This window comes from Diabrotica undecimpunctata, chromosome 3 (assembly GCF_040954645.1).
Source record: "Diabrotica undecimpunctata isolate CICGRU chromosome 3, icDiaUnde3, whole genome shotgun sequence".
Taxonomy (NCBI): domain Eukaryota; kingdom Metazoa; phylum Arthropoda; class Insecta; order Coleoptera; family Chrysomelidae; genus Diabrotica; species Diabrotica undecimpunctata.
In genome coordinates, this window is record NC_092805.1 from 110,159,462 (window position 1) to 110,184,205 (window position 24,744).

The window sequence follows — 24,744 nt, forward strand, 5'->3', positions numbered from 1 at the left end:
TGTTTTAAATGTCCATAAAAGCTTGGGTTATGATGTCTTGGCTAGAGGTATACTGCTGGTACGCTGGTAAATTGGGATATGAAGATACCACTGTTCACTGTAGAATAAACAGACTATTGCTATCTTGTGAAGGCGACGCGTAGGTAATTTGGTGTAGTCTTTATTAGTCCATTACAGATTGCAATTTTTCTTGATATACAATTGCACTGGTAAGCGGCATTTTATTTAGTTGATAGGCTTCTGATTGTTGATAGATTTTACAGAAAAAGTCAAACTCATCATCTTTCGGTTCAATGCACTGATTTGATATGTTTTACAATTTATCTAGGGCTTGCTCAATTGAAGTATCAACGATTCGTCCTCTTTTTGGATAACGACTGAAGTAAAGTGTTGCACACGTTTCGTATAAGTTGTAACCTTGGCTTTAGAAATGAGTGGTGTCACAGTAATGAGTTCATGGGTTTGATCTTCTGATAATTTCGTCGCTTCGTTGGAGCTAGCGATTACGGGTTCAGAAAACCAGGTTCAGGATTGTCTTAATTTTTTGTGTATCTGATAACCTGGAAATTAAATGAATCCATTAATATTCTGTTCTGTTATTTTGTAGGTTTATTCTTTATTTTTAATTTGCATGTACCGTGCACCGAGAAAGAATGGAATGACATTGAAAATCAATTTAATAAAAAATGGAACTTTCCAACTTGCTGCAGAGCAATGGACGGTAAACATTATGAAATTCGTAAGCCAGGGTCAGATTCTTCTTCGTCTTCTACGGTACTACAGCCCTTCTTCTTCTTCTACGGTACTACAGCCCAAATTCAGCCTTGGCCTCCTTTATTTTTTGCCTCCACCCTTGCTTGTCTGAGCTGATCTTCTCCATACACGGACTCCTAAAAGGGTTTGTGCGTCGCTGTTTACTGTGTCTTGCCAGCGCTTTCTTGGCTTTCCAACCGGTCTCTTTCCTTGCATTCTAGCATTCAGTGCTCTTTTTGGTAGCCTATCCTCTCCCATTCTTATCACATATCCGGCCCATTGCAATCTTTGTATTCTAATGAAGTCTGACAGTGGTGCTTCCTTATAAAGTTGATAAAGCTCGTTGTTGTATCGACTTCTGAAGATTCCGTTTTTCCTCACAGGCCCGAGTATTCTCCTCAGTACTTTCCTTTCGAATGTATCGAGTTTGCTTTTGGATGTTTCTTTCAAGACTCATGCTTCACTACCGAATTAAGGTTTTATAGATTTTCATCTTTGTATTTCGGTGGACATTTTTAGAACGAAATATATGGGAGAGGGCAAAGTAAGCTCTGTTTGCCTGCGTTATTCTCTTCCGTATTTCTCCATCTTCTGATCCGTCGACATATATTAAACCCAGGTATGAAAACTTTCCAACCGTTTCAACGTCATCTTCATGTATAATGTTTGGTGGGACTATTTCTTCTCGTCTGTATCATTATTTTTGTTTTTTCTGTGTTAATTTCCAGACCTAGCTTTTTTGTTTGCGTTTTTAACTCTGCGTATGTTTCCTGTGCTCCTGCTGATGTTCTACTCATAATATTAATGTCATCGACATAAGCGACTAGTTGAACCGTTCGGTTGGTCAGTAGGTTTCCTCGTCCAGTTTGCATTTACCAAACAGCATACTCCAGTGCCAGGTTAAACAAAGTTGGGGGCAGCCCATCTCGCTGCTTTAATCCCTGCGAAATTTTGCAAAAGTCTGTTCGGTGGTTTTGTATTCGTACACATGCCTGAGTTTCATCCATTGTGGCTTTAATGAGTCCAATTAGCTTGTGTGGTATTGCCAATTCAGCCAATATATTGTAGAGTTTGTTCCTTTTGACTGAGTCGTATGCCTGTTTGAAATCTACAAACACGTTGTGAATATCAATGTCATGTTCCCATGATTTACTCAAGATCTGTTTGACTGTAAATATTTGATCCAGTGTCAATCTTCCCCGTCGGAAGCCCGTCTGATACTCTCCAATAATATTTTCTGCTATTGGTTGGAGCCGCTGGTTTATAATATACGTGAGGACTATATGCTGTACATAATAGAGAAATTCCACGGTAGTTTTTGCACTGGAGTTTGTCTCCTTTTTTATAGATCGAGCATACTGTCACCTCGGGGGAACAAATAAGGGTCTAACCACCTTCTGATATCCCCGGGTGATCTGTAGAGGGCTTCCAATATACTGTCGACAGCTCCTCTACTTAAGTCCATTTTCGGGTTATGAACTTGGAAAATATTTATCTTCGGTGTCTTGCCTTGAAAAAGGCAAGATATTTCTTACATGACAATTTCTTCGTCAAAATAAAAACACCAAGTTAAGTTGAAACAATTCTCAGCCACAGAGTATGGAAAATAAATGCAGGAAGCAGAGCCCCGAGAGCACTAAGCTCTCGGAGAGCCCGTGAGGAACTGACCTGGCCGATCTGAAAATCGCCAATATTTATATGCGCTGTTCGAGCGATAAATAGGGATTTCCAGGTCAAGAGCCAATTCGAGGCCGGGCGATGCACATCGAAATGCGCACTAGTCCACAGACTATGGCATTCGATGACAATACTATACTTTTCTTCCAGTCGTCGGGTATTTTCTCTTCTTGCCATATGTCTTTGATGAGCGCGTGGATGTGACTTGCTAGGTGGCCGCCACCTACCTTATACAATTCTGCTGGTATTTCGTCAACTCTCGGGGATTTATTGTTTTTCTGGACTTTAATAGCTTCGAGAACTTCCTCTATGGTTGGAGCTTCTACTCCATTTTCTACTTCATTCGCTTCTACGTAGTTCGTACCCATTTCATCTTCCATGTCTACTTGTGTACCAAGTAGGGTCTGAAAATAATGCTTCCAGGTTTCTTTGACTTTCTGTTGGTCACTGATTATTTGCCCACTTTCATCTTTACATAGACTTGTTTGAGGTTTATATCCACTTTTGATCTTTTTTGGTGTTCGTAAGCCCCTCTAATTTCGTTGTTTTTGAAATTTTCTTCCATTTTTTCTATTTGTCCATTTTCATAGGCTCTTTTTTTATTTCTACATATCTTGCCTGCTTTCCATCTTGCGACTTCAAATGATGTTCGTCTTTCCCGTGTTCTTGTTATGTACATTTTGTGTGCTTCATTTCTTTTCTCTATTGCTTGTCTGCACTCGTCAAAGAATATAGACGCTAAGCGCTATATTCTTTGAAAATAGCTTCAGAACAATATAAAAAAAAAATGACAGTTTTATGAAATATGACATGCACCTGTCAATTTTCAAAACAAATTGCATGATACTATGATTAAGAAGATAAGATATTGCGCATAAGTCGTGACGTAATTGGAGACCTGCACGTTCGTAATGTCAGTTTTTTGTATGTGTCAATAAATAATCTTTAATAAATAGTTTGGAAATATCCTTTTGTGTACGATTATTGTAATTATTAAACCTTTTTTTAATATTATTATTTTGCTAATCGAATAATTTCATCACAGAATGCATAAAAATCCCATTTAACTTTAACAAGAATTCAAATTCTGGTCTCCAATGACGGCATGCGCGAACACGACCGATTTTGTGCTACGGGAAGATCCTATCTTGTTATTCATAGTATCATGACAAATTGTATAATTCTTTAGAGTTATGTTTATTTTTGGAAGAAGTATTTTGAATAGTCCACTTTATTGTTTTAGAGTTTTAGACTGTTGCGCGTTGCGGCTTATATTTTATTTATATTGGAATTTCTTCATGGGCCATAAAATCCAGAATATATCACTTTGATATCACATACTTGCACATACTCTGCATAAAATCATAACCTCACAAATATAGGATTTGTTTTTATATTTATATCAAAGAATATAGAGCCTATATTCTTTGTTTATATTTTCTGTGGTTTGTGATTATTCTACTGTTTTCTTTGATTTTCTTGCGTTTTTTAAACTTTTGATGATGAGACTTAGTATCGTCGAATATATGGCCTATTTGGAAGGTTCTGAACATTCTAAATGTATAATTGAAGGAGAGAATGTTCTAAATGCAGGACATTTGATAGTAGCTGGGAAAACTGGCCAACATTTAAACAAAATATTTATTTATGCTCTTTGTATACAATCCAATGTTCTTAACTATAATCCCCATGAAATCAAGGGTGAATTAATAACCAATAAAGAAAATGTTTTAAAGATAAATTCAATGCATTGTTCCTGTAAAGCTGGCAATAGTGGACGATGCAAACACATTTCAGCATTTTTAGTAAAATGTATAAGGTGGGTCGTAAATTGCTATTAAAAGTAAAGTAAAAGTGCTTTAATTTGCTTTCATATATTTTAGAGAAGATATTGAAAGTTTGGAGGAAATTTCCCAAACTGATATTAAATGTGTTTGGTCAACTGAAAAGAACACAAAAGAAAAGTACAAGCCTGTTCCAGTTAATGAAATGCCATGTTTTAAACACAAGATCCCAAGAAGAAGATTATCTGTGGATAATGCAGAGATTTTAAACTTTTTTTGTAAGCATCTTCCAAATTCTGCAATTGCAAAGCATAGGTAGGTATCTTAGATAGTTTATAAGAAAAATTGATTGTTATAGTTTGTATAAGCTCATGGTACAATGAACACAAGGTATGATACATAATGTTCCAAAATCGGTTCGCGTCTCGCTTTATCAAGCAACATTTGAATCTAGGTGTATAGTAACTACTTTTAATTTTAAGTGTTTTTATTAATTTAGCTAATTTAATTATAGTAATTATAAATAGATGATAAAATTATGTTATTATAATATTTAATCATAAATAAAATTTTGAAGTTAATTTAAATTTATTCATTTTTGATAGTTATTTTGTTAACATAGATATCCCTTATAAAACAAGTTTTAATTATCTTTTATTACACATCGGTACAGGTTAATCAATTTATACTCCAGAGTTTGATATTTCAGATTTAAAAAGATACAAAAAAGTGGTAATGAAGGTACACAAAATCACAATAAATAATGATAAAGTCAACTTTATTTAGATCGGATGAGCTAGCTGGCCATCAAATATGAGTGTAGTAGTGGTGAGGACACACAATATTGCAAAGTATTTTAAATGACATCTTTTGTAATTTTCACTCATAAAATTATCTTGGTATTGTTTGATAATGATAACATTATATATTTTAATAACGATAACATGATTTAACAAAGAAAAATATTTTATTTTGGAAGATGCTAAATTGATTTCCTCTTAAACAGATCTTATTGCAAATTGCATAGCAGGCTGAGGCTAGTTTCTTACTTAACAAATCGATATGAAAGAACCATTTAAGGTTGCTGTATAAAAAAATAAAAATTTTACAGTAACATGTGAAAAAGTTTTAAACTCATATATTCATATGAATTCTGGGTGTTTGTTAATCTACAAAATAAAAGATATTATAATGGAGTTTTTTCTAGTTGCATAACTATGCACATCACTCAGTTTACCCAACTGTTTTTAAAAGCACCTATTTTTAACACATAACAAACATTCAAAAAGAGTGATGGTTCATGAAGAATAAAAATGAATTTATGCAGAGCTGGATGAATTACTGTAGAGCACAGATATCATTAGAATTGTGAAGTCACAAAGACTAAACTGGCTTGGTCACTTAAAAAGAAGCCAGATAATCGAGCTGTACAAGTAATCCAGAGATTAAAACCCCAAGCAAATAGGACAAGAGGTAGGCCCAATAAAAGGTGGAAAGAGCATATAGAGAGAGAGGATATTCAAACCATGAACATCAGGCAGTGGTGAAGTAAAGTATTCAACATGGTATTCAACATTTTACCCATCAAATTTTTTAAGCCCTTGCGAAGTAGATAGTTGTATAAAGAGACATGTGTAATCATATATCTAAATTATTTTTCTATTATAAAATAAATGACTCAGTCAGTATTGAGTTAATTTAAAATATATTTATTATCTCATAACTTGCAATTTGCAGTCGTCACCATTGATAACCGATATTATTGTTAAACTTTTGTTTTTATACAAGCCTTCTGTCTTGCCGGTGTAAAGTCATCTGAAGTCAATATTTATTGTGTTTTGTGTTTGAGCTAATTTGTGCCTTATTTTCATATTATATTGTTTGGTAAATAAATTTTGCATATCATAATTAGTGGGTTATAGTAGTGTGTATATTTTTTATTTTACTAAATTCAAAAATAAATAAATCTAAAATACCATATTGAATTATAAATCAGATTTTTCTTTATTGTATAATCTATTTTGTTTTTATTTCAGTAAAACTGCTTGGAAATGAGTGACAGTGAATCAAAATACGCAAATCTACTATTATTGACCTATACAAAAAGAGTGCGTATATTAATGTATGTAAACAAAAATAAATATTTCGCCTGAACCCCCAGGAAAAGTTATTGTTTTACGCTACTGAAAATATATTTTTTATTCAATTATAACCAAAACAATACATTAAAAAAAAATCGATCATATTTTGACCATAATTTCAAAATTAATGTGTATGTTAAGCTGTAATAATGAGTTCGAGTGGTCTTGACTACTTCACACTCCTGGGCCAGTTGTCAAATGTCATGCGAAATATCATACCTTGTATTCATTGTACCATGGTATAAGCTAGCAGTAAAATATACAAATGAATATATAGATACAATAAAACACAAGACTAAATGTCTTGATGTAGTTCCTATAGTGATTAATAGTATTTTATTAAATTTTGTTATATTGCTGCATATTTACAATTTTATTATAATTAATATTTGGTTACAGAAAAGGGCGAAGAAATCTTACTTAAACTTCTTTTGTGGAGAAAAATCCAATTGTACCTAGTGTGAATAAAGAGTTTATAGAAATTCTAAATTATGCCTGCCAATCCCCTGCTATGATGGAGCTATTTTCGGCCAAAGTGGAGTCCCTGAAGCCAAGCTATGAAATATTTTTATCAACAATTATTAACAAGGATATTAGTGAAATGTCAATACATACATCCCAATAAACTGAACAATGGGACAAGTTGAGAAAAGATAGAGTTAATGGCAGTCGTGTTTAGGAAATATTCACATAGGTACTCAAAAACGATTGGGATACCAAAGCAATGAAATATTTTTTTCCAGTAAAATTTACTAATAAATTTGTACAATGTGGAATAAAAAATTAAGGTGGTGCAAGAAAGCCTTTTATTGAACTTACTGGGGCCAAGTCAATAAAAATACCTATATTTAGTAAAATATTTATTTTTAATATAATTATACAAAAATAATCTTTATAAAATTGACTATTTAAATGTAACACATTTTTTTTTGTAACCAGCGGACAAAAATTGTATTATTTTAAAACTCTTTGGTCTGATAAAATAGAAGATGAAAATTTGTAATTCCAGATATAATTGTAATAATATCATATATTTGTGGTATTAAATTCCAGGGAAACTTCCCACTTAATATTTTAAATAATTTTAGTATCTGATAGACCTCTCAATATGAACTCTTGCTGAAGCTATTTTGGCATTGACAATTGCTTCTTCACTACTCAGTTGTGCTTTATTTTTAAGAAAGGTGGTTGAATTAATTTAATATTATGTAAATCACAAATATTGTCAATTTGAAAGCCTTTATCCACAATTATCATATATCTATGATGTTCTAATAAATTAATAACCTTACTCTCTTCAAAAATTACCTTATCAGATGTCCTTCCACCATAAGGTTTGCTGACAAAAGTTATTAATCCTGCAGGAGAGACCACTGTCATAAACTTTATTGTCATATGAGATTTATACTAGAAATAAAAGCGTATCCTACAGAATATTGGTCACTTTACTGTATATTTCAGTGCAGTCTAGTACTACGCTAACATTTTGGGAATTATTAAAACAAATTGGCATATTTTGAATTATTTTCTCTTTTGGAGGAAAATATATAAGGGCTTTTAAAACATCAGATAAAATGGGAATGGTGTCACAAATGTATGTTTTACACAGCATTGGGGAATTATTAAACAAAGAAGCTAATGTAACGTAGGATAGACTAGTCTTCAGCTTTACTAGAACTAACATTATTCTTTGTCTTCAATTAAGCCTATGCACTTTTTTTGTCTTTATGATACGTTTTGAACACAGTTACCATAGAATTGAATATTTCCAAATTGTTTATACCTGTGAAGTTTTTCAATTTTTCGTCAGTATCTACTTATTAAAGTTCACAGACAGTCACAACTTTTGACGTATTAACTTGTACTGCTGCATCACGGTCGGAACAAGAGAAACAAGCGCTTGGCAGCTGAAATATCTGATTCATCAACATCTTCACATTCACCTGAACATGAAGATTTAGAAGGGTTTCCTTGCTGGCACTTTTGGCTTATTCTTTTCTTCCTGAGGTTCCTGGTGTAGGTTCAGATTCCATTGGAAGATTCTGAGTAGGAACGGGAGAAGTAATTTCAAAACACATCTTTTTATTTGACCTACTGAGGCGATATAGTTGTGCCGGGTCTTCATATGCATTTCCAGTTGCCAAATATCTTAACGCAACAGTTAAATTTTCTTCTTCCTTCTTGTATGTAGGCTTTAAAGCCTGTTTCTTCTTCAATATTAGCCTCCTAAATTGTTTAAATTGTCGCACCATCTTTTTCTTGGTCTGCCAATACTTCTTCGTCCATTTGATGACTTATCTCGTGCTATTCGTACTCTCCTATCCTCTGCCATTCTACTAATGTGTTCGTTCCACTCCTGTTTCCGTTTTTTCACCCATCCATTTATGTCTTCTATATTGCATTCTCTTATGTTTTCGCTTCTCTCCCTATCCAACAGACTTTTCCCTGATATTCGTCGGAGTATTTTCATCTCTGTTATTTCTAGTAGTCGTCTCGTTTTAGATGTGTCATATAGGTCTAATTGCTGCTTTAGACATTCTTGTTTTTGTGTCTTGTCTTAGGTGTTTGTTCTTCCAGATTGTGTCATTAGCAGATCCCGCCGCTTTACTTACTTTTAAGCTTTGTTGTCGTACTTCTTCTTCAACATCTCCGTAACTAGTTATATCTATTCCCAGATATCTAAACCTTGCTTCCTGCTTTATTATCTTCCCATCAATTTCGATTTTACATCGTAGTGGGTATTTAGATGTTGTCATACATTTGGTTTTTTCTGCTTACATTATCATATTGTATTTCGTGGCTGTTGTATTGAAGATGTGTGTTAATCTTTGGTGTTCGTCTTCTGTCTCGGCGATTAATGCCGCATCGTCTGCATAACATAATATTTGGATTTCTTTGTTCCCCATTCTATAGCCATGACCTTTACGTACTGCTTCTATTATTTCGTCCATTATTATATTAAAGAGAAGTGGGCTTAACGAGTCACCCTGCCTGACTTCGCTTTGTACTGGTATACACATGTTAGTTTTCCATTTACCTTTGCCTGTATTCGATTATGGAACTATGGAAGTAGATGTTTTCGATGGTTTGTATAATATTGATGGTATGTTTCTTTTATACAGTAGGTGTAAGACGTCTTCGACTTGGATGCGATCGAAAGGCTTTGTCAAGTCTATAAAACAGAGATATGCTGGTTTATTTTACTCGATGGCCTTTTCTGTGATTTGTCTTAGTACAAATATGGCGTCTACGCAGGATCTTCCGGATCTGAATTCCTGTTGTTCATCTGATAAAGTTGTTAGTTTATTGATTTTGTTGGTTAGGACTTTTGTGGTAAGCTTAAGTGCGGTGTTCAGTAGATTTATAGATTTATACCTCTATAATTGTTGGGGTCTACTTGATCTCCTTTCTTGAACATTGGTATCATTATGCTGTTTCTCATTATCATGTATTATTATTGCTTTCTAGTTTTTGTATTTTGTCATCTCTAGGGTTATACTTTCTCCTCCGTGTTGTAGAAGCTCGTTGGTTATTCCGTCTGGTCCTGGTGACTTTCTATTTTTGAGTGAATTTATGGCTATTCCTACTTCCTGAAAACTGATTTCTATTTCGTGTCTTAATTCAGGTACGTTATTGTGTTGATTATTATTTTCCTTTGCTTTAAACAGTTCCGTCAGGTATCTTTTCCATTCGTTTGGTGGTATATTATTGTATTCTTTCAATTCTGCCATTTCTTTCCGTTGGTTTCTTATGAATCTCCATTCGTACGCAATTCTTGAAATTAATTGCATCCCTGATGCAAAGTTCAGTAAGTAAATGTGTGTATGAATAAATATGTCTTTGCAGTAACTATTTCTTAAAACGCAGTTACTTTTCACTTTGTTATTGATATCATCCGAAAATAACACGAGTACTACAGCAGCTGATACCTTTTTTGAAATAACTAACGCCACGATAAACAATAAACTGAACTAGTTGTAAAACCGATCGCTTGGAACTTTTTCTTTTCTGAATCGAACCGAACTTTTTTACGTCTCTGGGCAAAACGATATACGATCTGTCTTTCCGATTTACATACGATTGGTAGTAAAAAAAATTGCATCGTCTGTGGGCCGTTTTAGAACAGTATCACTATACAATATCGGTATCTCTTGTTAGAAGTTTCAGAGTTTAAGAGTAGGTTTAAGAAAACCAAATAGGTTATTAAAATATAAAACATTTTGCTTTCCGAACTTGTTTTAATAAATTTAAATCATTCAAAATATAAATATCACAATAGTTTCCAGTGAAATATTATGTTAAAATTAATAAAAAAAAACACGTGCAAATAAAAAAAAATTCACATAAACAAAATTTAAAAAAATAACATACAAAATTAAAAAAAAATAAAATTTACATATTTACAATTATTTTTACATAAATGATTCCTATATTTTTCTGCGTTACAGTTTCGACTTTGTAAGTTTTATATCAAATGCATCAAATATGGTATTATCGGTATGTGATATAAAGAAAGAAACACGTGAGTTATTAATAATTAAATGTAAGAGAAAATACCTGCCTTGTCGGGATCGGTTTTTTCCTGTTTTGTCTTATTTTTCTTATGATTTATAATGCAATTAGTAACGAGAGAATTTGTCTGTCATGATTCGAGTGTGATGGTCTTTTTAGACAAATCACATGTTATGATTTTTCTGACGGGCGTTCTCAACTTAATTGTCCTTTGGTAGTGATATGAGTTTTCTTTTAGATTGTTAATATTTATACGGGTAGGTTTTGTGATTGATTTTTTATTCATTTTAGTTTCAGATCTAAAACAATTTTTGCTCTTATTAGTCTATGGTCGCTGCCTGGTTGAAATTTATTTATTACACTGATATCTTTTATTGTCTTGTTGGTTAGGATGAAGTCAATTTCGTTCTTAGTGGTTCGACCTGGTGCTACCAAAGTCCATTTTCTGTTCGATTTTTTCTTAAAGAGTTTTGGTAGTGTGCAAAATGAACCAGTCTTTCTCCCTTTCAGTTCTTTCCCATGACTTGTTCTTATAAGCTGTATATATATATATATACACATATATATATATATATATATATATATATATATATACATACATATATACATATATATATATATATATATATACATATATACATATATATATATATATATATATATATATATATATATATATATATATATATATATATATATATATACATATATATATATATACATATATACATATATACATATATATATATATATATATATATATATATATATATATATATATATATATATATATATATCGAGAAAAGGAGTACGACCGTCAATCCAATATAAACTAAGGAACACTCGAGGAGTGGTGGGTTTTTCGGTCAAAGTGGAGAAATAAAAGACAAAGAAGATGGCTACTTCATCTATTTATTGAAGACGTTTCGCTTTCTGCTCAGAAAGCATCATCAGTTCATCTGAAAAGAACAATATGAAAAACCAAACATCCATAGAGAAGTTATAACATGTATGTTACCTTACAAAGACATATGGGTCTTTGTACTAGGGGGTCTTTGTAAGGTAACACACATGTTATAACTTCTCTATGGATGTTTGGTTTTTCATATTGTTCTTTTTAGATGAACTGATGATGCTTTCTGAGCAGAAAGCGAAACGTCTTCAATAAATAGATGAATTAGCCACCTTCTTTGTCTTTTATTTCTCCACTTTGACTGAAAAACCCACCACTCTTCGAGTGTTCCTTAGTTTATATATATATATATATATATATATATATATATATATATATATATATATATATATATATATATATATAAGCAGAGAATGTGGCTAGAATTGATACAGACAGAAGGACAAAAATACCAACCCAACCCAACACTGAAAAAAAGACCTGAACGCACTTTAATCCGATGGAATCTGAAAAGTAGTTGGAAAAAACTTAATCGCAGAGGTCCAGAAAAAAATGGGTGGAAAGAATTGAAGTTCATAAAGTTGATGTCTAGGAAAATGCTAAATAGAAGGAAAGATAATCCTGATTTGTTATAAAATTTGTGAATAGCCAACTCAACGAATTTTCTTTTTTATTTAATAAAGTTTTAAAATCGTATTATTAGTTGATATCGCTTAAAGTACTTACCTACTTTATGCGATATCAACTAATAATACTAATTTATATATAAACATAATGTACATGGTTGGCTAAAAATGTAAATGAAGGAAATAATATATTTATAATACAATGCAGAGAGATAAACTAGCAATTCAAACGAAATAGTTTTGCTACCTAATAAAGATTACATAAATATGTCAATTATCTAGTAGGGAGACTATCTTTCACCTATTTTGATTCATTTGATATCAGGATCTAATATTATTTCGAAATGATGGCATACAAACCCTACATACATACTTAACAACTAAATTTGATTTGATAATCAAGTTAAAGTATATACACTACAATTGTGTATGGTGATTTCAGAAACTTACAAAGTCGCTTAAGATCTTATATTTTCCAAATAGTCTACACAACCTTCGTTTATTTGTTTTTAATTTTAAACACTTTGATTCTCGTTAAGTACTCACACCTAAAGTTTGATTTCTTTATATATTATTAAGTATTTACGAAATATGCTACACAGAAATATATCAATCAAATACTAGTATATATATCCTTTTCTAAGTTCAACATAACTATATATTTCTAATCTAAGTAACAAAAAATATATTACTTTGCTGACATAACATATACATATATACAAAAAAACTATAAAATGATATTACTATGAAGGAATCCATGTATAGTAACATTATCTATTGGAAAAGAAAATTAATGCTCTAAAGAAATAGTTAAGATTAATTTTGGTACAATCAAACTGTTAATCTAACAAGTTTAACACCAAATCACTGGACTTACTTTACAGGCCAATAAACTAAACTTTTTACAGAGCGAAATATGCATTTCTCTGGTGAAATAAAGTTATCAAAGAAGCTAAATTTTACATGTAATAAGAATTCCGATCTCTGCATTTTTTCGTCTCCTCCAAACGTCTTCATAATCTTTTACTCCCCCGAATATCTTTCTTAAAACACTCCTATTCCCAGATGTTCAGCATATTTTCTTGATTTTTGTTCACAACCCATATTTCGTATCCGTACAGGACCGAATTAGGTGCGTTGGATTACTGTTCGGTATAGTCTCAATTTTGGCTCTCTGGAGATGTCTTTTGCGCTGAGTAGTTTTTGTAGAGCTCCGACCGTCTTCCTTGTTCTCGAAATTCGCTTCTCAATTTGTTGGCTTTCTACCCCTTTACTTGTTAGGATTACTCCTAGATACTCAAACTTTCACCTTTTTCAAGCTTTTTTGTCTCTTTATACTCGTTTTTTGTGGTAGTTTTATGGTCTGTCCCATTTCCATATACTTTATTTTTTGCTCATTAATAATCAGTCCATACCCTTTAGCCTTCACTCCAAAGAGTTTGAAAATCCTCAGCAGTTCCAAAGGGGAACATTTTCATTAATACTCCATCGTCCGCAAAGGCAGGACCTGGCTTGTGTTGTCATAAATCATATTTTTCGTTTGTATTCCACTCTTTCATTATTGCCTCTAGCAAGAAATTAAAGAGCATTGTGGACAGCGGATCTCCCTGCTTTAGTCCCCTTCTTACTTCAATTTTCTTGTTAGGCTTCCTTCTATCCTTAATGTATTGCCGGTCTTCATTAAGGTCATTTTTACTAGTCTTATAATCTTTTCTGGAATTCAAAGTACTCTTAGGGCATGGTAGGTATATACGCCTTCTTATCACAGAATCGTAAGCTTGTTTGAAATCTATAAAGTAGAGGTTTAGCTTTAACTGTTGCTCGTACGTACCGCTCTGAATCATTTTTAATACGAATATTTAATCTATGGTGGATCTGTTCTTTTTGAATTTTCCCTGGTATTCACCAAACTGCGTATTTAATTGCCTTTCCAGTCTACGTCTAATGACGTTGGCGAGTACCTTATCTGTTACATCCAGAAGTTGCAGTTTTCGCACACTGCTTTATCTCCTTTCTTATAAATGCGACATACTATTGCTCCTCTCCATACTTCCGGCATTTTCTCCCTCTTACAGATTTGGTCAACAGACTACATATCCGCGTTATAAGTGCTTCTCCACCATGATTAATTAGTTCTGCAGGAATACTATTGCTGCCTGCACGTCTATTATTTTTTTATAACACACGTATATATGATTACTCTTTTTTCTTCCACGGTGGGAGTCTCCATTGTTTCCGAAGTGTCGTTGACTTCCTCTATTATTTCCACTTGCTCCTCATCATTTCCATCGTTTTCTTTATTAAGCAGCTCCTGAAATGCTCTTGCCATCTTTCTAGCTTTTTCTGCTTATCTCCTATTAGATGCCCTTCTTTACTCTTGTAGTAATTCTGTTTTCTTGTGCCTACACACCCTTTTAGCGTGTCTTCTCTCTGCTTTATATTCATTTTTATTTTCGTCACTTTACACTTTTCTTCCAATCGGCATCAGACCCTTCTTTATATTCCCCCTTCTTTACTTGACCTAACCGCTTATGAGCTGTTTCCTTCATAGCTTCTTCTATTATTCCCCACCCCACTTCGATATCACATTGATTTTCGCTTTGAAGTAGTTTTACTGTCTCGTCTACCTGGAAGTTGTCAGCGGTGCCTTTGTTTCTTAGTTTGGCGACGTCATATTTTTTATACGATATTCTCTATTCTCTGATCTTTGGGATCTCTTATACAGTACTTGTAACAATACAAATAAGAATAAGAAAATACGCATTAAAACACTTAGGTGCAGAAAACGTTACATGGAGTATTGCAAACGAACATCTAATATATCAATGTTTCAGTTACATTTACGAACTCATCAAAAACTTCATTCATAGCTCAAGAATAGTTCAAAGCTTGGCGGTTTTTGATCGATACAGACCATTTGGTGCATATCCTGTCTTGAGTCGCTCTCTCATCTCTCTCCCAATGTCTTCTCCAGATTTTGGTTAGTTAGACTGAACTGTTCCGGTTGTGAGGAGGTGGCCCTTCACAATAGGGGATATCTGGAGTGCAGTTTATTCATTTCGATATCAAGCTTGTCATGGTGGATGGTTAGCTGAATTTTTTATGCTCTCAGAGAAGAGAATAACTTAGTTTCGGCGGTGGGATGTGACTTACAAAGGGAAGCCAATAGGTCGGTGTTGGTCAAATTGTACCTCAGATCATTCGCATTGTATGGTTTAATTGAATGTCGACAATCTTAATGTTTGCTATTGACTCATACCGGGGAAGCATATTCAGCTGCCGGCTATACAAACATATCCGAGAGTGAATGTTCTGAGTACGGAGGTTAACAAACTCGATGTCGTGCCACATAGCTTTTGGATTATATTATTTCACGGTTTTAGTTTTACTCCCATTCTTTGCAGGTGTCCTTTAAAGCTCAAGATTCTGTCATTTGTTACTCCCATATTTTGGTGTTAAGTTGTAAGTCAGTAGTCTATTTTCAAAGGGCACGAAGAGATTTTTGTTGGCTTGGGCATAATTTAGATGAAAGCAGCACATTTTCATTTCCGTTGCAATATGCCTTAGCCTCCATTTGTGAAAGTATTGGCCCAAAGTGACAAGATCTTCCGTTCGTACTGCTTCTGTAACATTCATGTCGTTATATCGTGCTGCAATGGCCCAGTCGTCAGCCAAATTTCTAGGCAGTTGTCCTGCGCAGGGTCGCGATTTATAAATTAAACATTAAGGGTGCTAGCACATATCTCTGTGGCAGCCCATTGCTAAGCTTCATTTGCACACTTTTTAAATTGCTCATGGTAACTTGAAAGAGTCAGTGGGCATAGTTTGCAGATTAGTCATTGTCTCTAGACGGTATCGCATGCAGCTGAAAGGTCAATGAAAGTAACGGATGTTTTTAACTTTCTTTGAAAATCCGCTTCAATATGTGTTGTTAGTGATAGGATCTGATATGTGCAACTGCGGTTAGGTCCGAACCCTGCTTGTTCAACGGCTATCGCTTCAAATATGTTTCTACTAATTCTGCTGAAGATTAAATGTTGCAGTAGTCTATAGACAAATCTCGGCAGTGGGATCGGTCAGTGGTTTTGAGGTTGTTCATTTGCCTTTCCTGGTTTTATTATAGCGATAATGTAGGCCGTTTTAATTAAGTATAGAATATTACCCTGTAAGGTTTGATTTAAAAATATTTTTTTTATATAAACACTGATATGTAATAATTATACATTACATATTAGTGCATACCTAAAAAACTAAATGATTAAAGAAAATGTGTTCCTTTTCCATTAAATACTATTACTTAATATGGTAATAATTAATTTACTATCTAATCTGATTTTTTTTCAGCAATTCTCACAAAAGTGGTACATAATATCTATCAGGTAAATACCAGAATATATTTGTATTCCAAGAATGTTAACAAAGAGCTCGTTTACGAAATTAATACAAACAATAGTTTTTGATAAAAAAATAAAACACGTTTCTGATAAACAAAATATTTTATCGGCTTTAAACTTCAAAATTTTTTTTATAGCCACGACTTGGTCTCATTCATATTCTATAATAGTCCATGTTGTGAGACCCGAGGGAAAAATGTTTCCATTAATTAAATTTGAAGGAAGCCGGGCGAAATTTTTTGAGCAAAAATTGTTTAAACAATTTTTTTAACCAAATGCCAAAAAACAACTACTACTTTTGCCCCGAAAAACCTTTTTTAGCGTTTTTGTGTTATTTTAAACAAAAACAAAAGACAAGTGCCTCCTGTCATTTTTCTCCAAAGTTAACAGTTTTTGAGATAGGTATAAGCGACTTAGAATCTGAAAAATGATTTTTGAGGCTGCCAAGTGCCTAAATTAAAATTTAAAAATTCAGTTTCAAGAGCAATCAGAAAAATTCAAATTCAAGATTCTGAAGAGCAATCGGAGCTTATTTTAACCACCAATAAATACGATTTTTGTTATGGCTTAATAATTTTTTTGTGTATTTTATGTCACAAAATTAGAGGTGATATTTGTAAGTAAAAGTCAAATTTTCTATTATAAATGGGGATACCATAAAAAGACAATCAAAATGTTTGCAAAATTACCGCCTGAAACTTTAAAATCTTTCCTCGAAAAAAGATATTAACTTGGAAACTGGACTTTTAACCATATATCTAAAATATCTCCCTCATAACATGGACAAGTCAGACTGAAAACTAGTTTCTACGACCATTTCTTTTGTCATTTTTATTTATTATTATTTTTTTAGGATAAATGCAATATCATCATTAATACATTCAACTAGTATATACCAAGTTTGTAAGAATTGTCGATCTATAATATTTTTAAATATTTTTGTAGAATCTAAAATGCTGCTCTTATATTTTTATATTTTTGATTTTTGTTTGTTCTTAACCGATACTTTTTCAAATAAACAAAAATTATCTACTTATCTTGGTAAATAAATATCAATTATCATTTGGCAGCATTAAATGGTAACAAACTATTAAATATTAATTATACAGAAGAACCTTTAAGATAATGTAAATCTTTTCTCTGGGAATAATATCACAATGATCATAAAAATTCATTGATCATGTCCCTCTTTAAATTAAAATACTAGTCAAAACTAGTCTCCGATTATTTTATCTAGTTTGTAACGTTTATAATACTATTCGCTCCGTGCGTGACCATGGTAGGGGTACCTTGAAACGATGCCAGCGTGCGTAGCGGCGAAATATGACAAAATTGGACACTATCTTTTTACGCATAAATTTTATCAAAAATGTGTTCAAATACATGTTGCGTATTTAGTTGTGCTAATAATAGCAAAAAAAGTAAGTGTAGTTTTTATAGGTTCCCAAAGATTACATATAAATTAGAGAAAAGAAAAAGATGGATCCGTGCTATTAATATGAAAAAGGAAATATCACGTAACCTCATTTTTATGCAATTGAAATATTTAAATAATTTACCTTAAATGATATTTTATAAGGCTTCAAGCTAACTGCAGAGTGCCTGATGACTTTAGCTGACCATAACTTTTACTTTTATTGTTTTTAATTATATGTTCTTTCACGTGAAAAACTTGATTTGCCAGTACTAGATTTTTAACTTTTCTTTTCCGTTTGGGCTTAAAAAGATATATTATGAAGAATTTTGAGAAACCCAGTTTTTAATACTACATTTATTTTGTACATAAACTGAAAAAATATAATTAAAAAGTTAATTATTATTAATTGTCAATTTCGCCTGTATTTAACAATGTCAAACATATGTCATTAATGTCATATGTTTAACCTGAAAAAGATGAAGGCGGTAGGTGTCGCGTCAGTCACGCACGGAGCGAATAACGAATATATCCTAAATTGTAATGTCTGTATCTTGATAACTAATATCCAACTATTTCCAATTTATTCCTGTCTAAAAGCTCACCTGATCAAAAGTTACTGATATTTTGCAAATAGCCATAAAGACAAAAAGTACTTTATGACTTTTCAAAATATGTCCCACCAAGATCAATACACTTTTGCATACGTTCAAAGCAATTGGTAAAACAGTTATTCCAGTCTTCAGTTGGCACCTGCAAAATCCCTGTTTTAAAGGCATCGGTAGCTTCTTCTGGCAACTGGAATCGCTGCCCACGCAGTGAATTCTTGATCTTTGGAACCGTGAAGAAGTCATTAGGACTAAGGTTGGGGCTATACGGTGGGTAGTTTAACAATTCCATGTTTTAAAGCTCCAAAAACTCTATTGTTTTTTGGGCAGTGTGGGCACTTGCATTGTCCTGATGTAGGACGACTCACCGGTGTGTGTTGCTTTGATGGAGTTTCGCGATAACTTCTGGAAAACAAACGGTTATATACCAATCATAAGTATATGTTCTTCGATCTTTTAAAGCAAGATAGGTACCTGACTTGATAATGGCAAGTGTGACCTTGCCGAAACGTCGTCAAAATAATGGTTTTTATCAAAACCAAAATTATACAAGGCGGACTTGAAACGCCGGAAAACCACAGAAAGCATATATATATATATATATATATATATATATATATATATATATATATATATATATATATAAATAAATGCCTGTTCATAAATCTGGTTATTTTTTATTTTCAGATAATGTCTGACATCGTTTTCTTGAACTTAAATTTGAATTATTTCAGCTGTTCATTTATATTTTGTTATTTTTACCATCATGTTCCCAGTCATTAGATTTATGTGCTGGTTCTATTCAGTTTTGCTGTTCTTAATCCGCCTGTTTCCTTAGATTTTCCATATGTGACCTAAAGCATCGTCTGGTATTCTGTTTTTAATCTTTTGTTTGTTATTCTACTAAAATATTTTATTTCTGTTTCTACTTTGTCTTTGCATTAAGTTCATATAAGTTCAGTGTGGGCCATTACTGGTCTAACCACAGCTTTTATATATTTTGGAGTCCATTTCTAGCGATAACAACTTATTTTACAAAATAGAGACTCCCGTGCATCCAGACATTCTCTTCGGTTTAACTTTTATTGTTGTTTTATCTCTTACTCTCATTCCTGTTTCGTTCAACTTATTCAATTATTTCTCCTCAATTGTCAATTTACAATGCACAATATTAGATATTATGAAAGAAAAAAGAAATTTAAAAACCAAGATCACCAAAAATATAGCAACATACAAAAAGAAAAAATACGAACAGCAAAAGAAGCGGGGTTTGAAGAGAAATGTCTTAGATGTCTTCTAAAAAAGGCTGCTGACATACGCAATAAAAAATAATAAACCTTGTCGATAAAGAAGGTTACACTTTAGGTGGAGAAGGTGACACCTTATCATAAACGATATCGATAAACTAAAATGACGAGAAGAGTACATTAAAGAACTATTCAGCAATGAACGACAAGTAAAAGAAATACAAAATCAAATGTCAGAATTGGCCTTGATATTTCTGAATCAATTGAAATTTCATGGAGTTTGACAGGGGTACATCTTGTCACCACTTTTAATTTTAATCTGTATTCCGAGCATATTCTCAAAGAAGTACTTGCTAGGACTGATGTCGGTATCACGGTTAACGGAATTAAAATTAGTGATCTGAGATATGAGGATGATACTGTTCGTTGCGAGTTCTGCGGAAGAACTACAGTTGTTACTTGACAGTGTTACTGCAGAATGCGAAGAATAGGTCTTAAATATTTTAAAAACTCAATATTGAGCTAGTCAGCAAAACATCGGTGGACGACCACTTCCTAGTAGAAAAAATCGAGAACAGTACTTATCTCGGTTCAAATATAAATGGCACTTTGGATATAAGTAAAGAAATAAAAATCCGCATTGAAAAGGCCAGAGCAGTGTTCTTCCGAATGAAAAAAGTTATTACGTAGATGGCAAAATAAGACTCGTCAAATGTTACATCTTCTCGATATTATTGTATGAAGTTGAATGCTGGATGCTAATAAAATCCCTATTAAATAAACTTCCGAAATCTGGGTATATTAAAGACTGCTACGCAGAAGCTGGGTTGACAGAATGACAAATAAAGAGGTATTAAAATGTCTAAAAAAGCAACCCGAAGAAGTCAAGATCATATAAACACGAAAATTGTGTATTTTGACCATGTCATGCGACATTCAGAACGATGTGAAGTCCTCCATCTTATTATTCAGGGCAAAATATGTGAAAAGAGAGGTTCCGGTGGAAGATCATCATGTCATCGTAACCTACATGATTGCTTTAATCGATATTTGTCGTTACTCTTCAGAACTGTGGTGAAGAACAAAATGGTAGCAAACGTTCAGTAATGGAGATAAGTAGGTAAGATACCAGAGAGAAGATTGATTTTATGTTCATTATCTTATGCGTGTTTACTTATCTGAGATATGTCGAATTCTTTACATTTCATATAAAATATGAATGTTTATTTACTCTAACATTTAAATGGTCTTGAAGACCTAAATAAACGTTTTCTCTTCTATTCGTCGTAAGGTTTGGATTTGGATCAAATACATATCAACGTGTTTGTTGTTTTAAATGTTGTTGAGATATTGAAGTTATTTTTAATTCCTTTAAGTTTTTCAGATAATCATTCTCCAAGTGTTTTAGAGACAAAACATTTTGGTAAATGAAATACTTTGCGTAGCAATTTCACCAGTACAATGTTGTAGAGTTTGGTTACCGGCATTAAAAGAGCAAGTCACTAAAAATAAAATATCAACAAAAAAAAAAAAGAAAGAAAAACAATAACAAGTCAATAATATATCGAATATCGAATATACATCATTTATAGTATAAAATAATATACTCATAAAAGATTAGAATTTATAATGGTATTACTAAAAAGACAGTGTTACTGTAATGAATGGATGCAATTATCTCTTTAAAGATAAATTCCATGATACCATTATTTTTTCTGTTAAATCCGTGTCAGACGGTCAAATATTTGATCAAACTAGTTTGACTAAACCAAAAAATTGACAGCACATGACGTCACATGCTGAGTTTGATCAAATCCTATTTCTTTCTCTTCTATTTTTCAAGATCAGTTGGATCAAACTTTAATTTTGATTGGTCGAAAAATATTTAAAGACAAATGACAATCAACAGTTAGATATAACGTGATAAAATTCTTTTCCTTTTTTTCTTTGATTGACAGTGTGTGCTTTATTTGTCTTCCTATTTTGTTATAAAATAAAAATAAAAATTTAAAATATCTTGAAGCCAGGAACAAGTTTCTACATAATTGATTTATATCGAGAAAAAAAGCTGTTTATATAATGGGAATCATCCAGATTATTATAAAAGATCCTTTCAGCCTTTTTATTTTTATTGTGGATAAGAAAAATTTGAATCCTAAATAAAGCGCAAGCCACGCAAAATAAATAAGCAAAACAGACAATTAATTTCATTGACATGCGTCAATTTGGTGAAATTTGATTGATCGTGTGATAGGCAGATTTATAAAATTTGAACAAACTGTAATTATGACGTCATTACGTCAGTTTGCTCAAAGTAGTTTGATCAAATATTTTTGACCGTGTGACACGGACTTTAGGTTTTCTTATGTTAAAGTTCATTTCATGTAATCAATAAAGTCGTCCACAGATTGCACCTTGAAATATTGACAATATAACTTTAAGGTGATCTGCTTTAAAAGGTACATGGTGGTTTATTTTCCTTTAAATAGTAGTTAATACAATTTAGACAGATACACCGAGCAAGAAAAAAATTAGGTAAATATTGCTTGATATTACTGGAAAAACTAGACCAAAATATTAAAGTGAGTAGCGTTTCTTGTTTTTTTTTTTATGATATTTAAACCTATTTGTATAACAACTAATGATTTTTCTATATATTATAAAAAGTCCTTCTGTATATTAGTTTTAATAAACATTATTTCGAGCGCTTTGTCGATATTCTATGTTACTTACTTTAAAATTAAACACACAAAATATTACTAAATTGTATAAAATTTTTTTTATAGAGGAACAAAACATTTCTACATATTTTCAATCCCATTTTTTAGTTAATGCAATTTATTCTTTATTCTACAATAAAGTTTAATATAAACTTCATTTGAAACCGATCTGTAATATATGATAAACAAAACATTTGGTAACTAAAGCAATTTTAAAAGTATCATTTAAGTCTAAACAAAATTATAAAAAATGTTAAAACTGTATTCATTAGGCAAATATGTAAATACATACAATAAAGTGGCAAACGATATACGGTTGGATATTTTAAATGCAATTGGTGCCTAGTTGTTGTGGTTGGTTACCTCATTGGTGATCAATTGGTGACGTTAGTTACCTCAATGCTAAAGAAGTCTATAAAATATTTTTTTTACTATAAAAAGACTTTTTGATAAGACACAAAAAATGTAAAACTATTAATTTTAGTAAACAGGTCTGTTCAAAATAATTATACTAAATAGGGATCATAACAGTGACAAAGAAGACATTTAAACCTATAAAAATTAGGCTGTGCAAAATTTCTCCCATTATAGGTTATAAAACATGCAAAATTTAATTATAAAATGAAACTGATGTAAAAATATGTTAGTTCTGTTAGTTACTGTTCAAGCGATTTGCGAGTATGATTAATTGCTTTTCAAATTTTTTTAACTTTACTGTTTTTATTCATACAGTTTAAGAAATTTTTACGTCATCTACTGTCATTCTAATTCTTTTACAATGTGTCGTCATCTAAATCTAAAACACTTGTTTTCAGACGAAAGGCTACAAAAACTTAAGAAACTACACAACAACAAAAATAAACAGTACGAAATTTGAACCTCTTTAGAAATTTTGGTAATGTTTCTTTGACACGACAAAATAAGTGTCCAAATGCATGATGTTTAAACTAAATGGGAAGTACAGTATTGCCCAAAATAAACAGTACTGAAACTGAAACATAGATGTCTCTTTGTGCGCGCTGTCATATTCAAATTAACTAGTATAGACCTGTCAAGTAATCCTTAAACAATTAATTATTAAGGCCTAATTGTTCAAAATTGTGTTAAGTACAGAGGAGAAAGTGTTTCTTGTGGAGCATTATTTTCGCTCATACGGAATCGGCCGACGTAATAGTACAAGTCTGCAATACGTGTTTGATCAATTCACACAACGGTTTAATAAACGTTCTCCATGTAATGCTGTAATTTTAAAGGTTTTTGAAAAGTTTAGAAATACGGATAATGTATTGCGCCAACGAAAAGGAAACTCAGGGCGTCCCAGAACAGTTAACGACGATAACCATGAACGTTTTTTGAGCGAATCTTGGAAAATCCGAAAGCCAGCCAGACAAGAACAGCGTTGCATCCTGGCTTAAAACGAACTTCCTTGCAAAGAATTATGAAGGAGCTGGGTGCATTTTCGTCTGTGACTCAGGTACATCAATAAATTACATCCCAGGGATTATCACAGTAGAGTGGAATATTGTGCCAGAATTCTTGGATTACAGTATGAAAATCCTGAATTTTTGAAAAATGTATGGTTTTCAGACGAAGCACATTTTCATTTGTCAGGCCATGTAAATCGTCGCACAAATCGATTTCTGGGCTTTGCCAGACCAGATGAAATTCAAGAAGTTCCTTTACATAGCGCAAATAAGTATCTGGTGTACAATTTTGGGACACGGATTCATTGGTCCATACTTTATCGAAGAAAATGGTAGGCAAGTCACACTTAATCAACAGAGGTACATACAAATTTTAACACGCTTTATTCCTGATCTACGTTGATTTTGTCGTGCACGTAATTTGGCAATTTGAGACCAATTTTTCCAGCAGGATGGTGCAACTTGCCATACTGCTGTCGCAGTTCGTCAATTTCTTCAGCGACATTTTCCAAACAAATTCATTTCACGATT

The 24,744-nt window shown here is 32.4% G+C and overlaps 1 protein-coding gene and 1 long non-coding RNA gene across 4 annotated transcripts in view; one reads left to right on the forward strand and one right to left on the reverse strand.

Annotated features, from left to right (window-relative positions):
• The window catches only part of Pgant2 (polypeptide N-acetylgalactosaminyltransferase 2), a 354,922-nt gene that overhangs the window by 7,567 nt on the left and 322,611 nt on the right, over positions 1 to 24,744 (reverse strand). For 2 of the 3 annotated variants that reach the window (XM_072526600.1, XM_072526602.1), the window contains one exon: positions 17,355 to 19,227. The exons of the other annotated variant lie outside the window; for it this stretch is intronic. The gene's annotated coding sequence lies outside the window, so the exon portion shown is untranslated. Of the gene's footprint in view, positions 1 to 17,354; positions 19,228 to 24,744 lie in introns of those variants that run through there. 3 annotated transcript variants of the gene reach the window in all.
• LOC140436037 (uncharacterized) lies at positions 3,590 to 7,545 on the forward strand. The gene is made up of 3 exons (XR_011950247.1): positions 3,590 to 4,249; positions 4,314 to 4,529; positions 6,755 to 7,545. It is a non-coding gene; the product is annotated as an uncharacterized lncRNA (long non-coding RNA).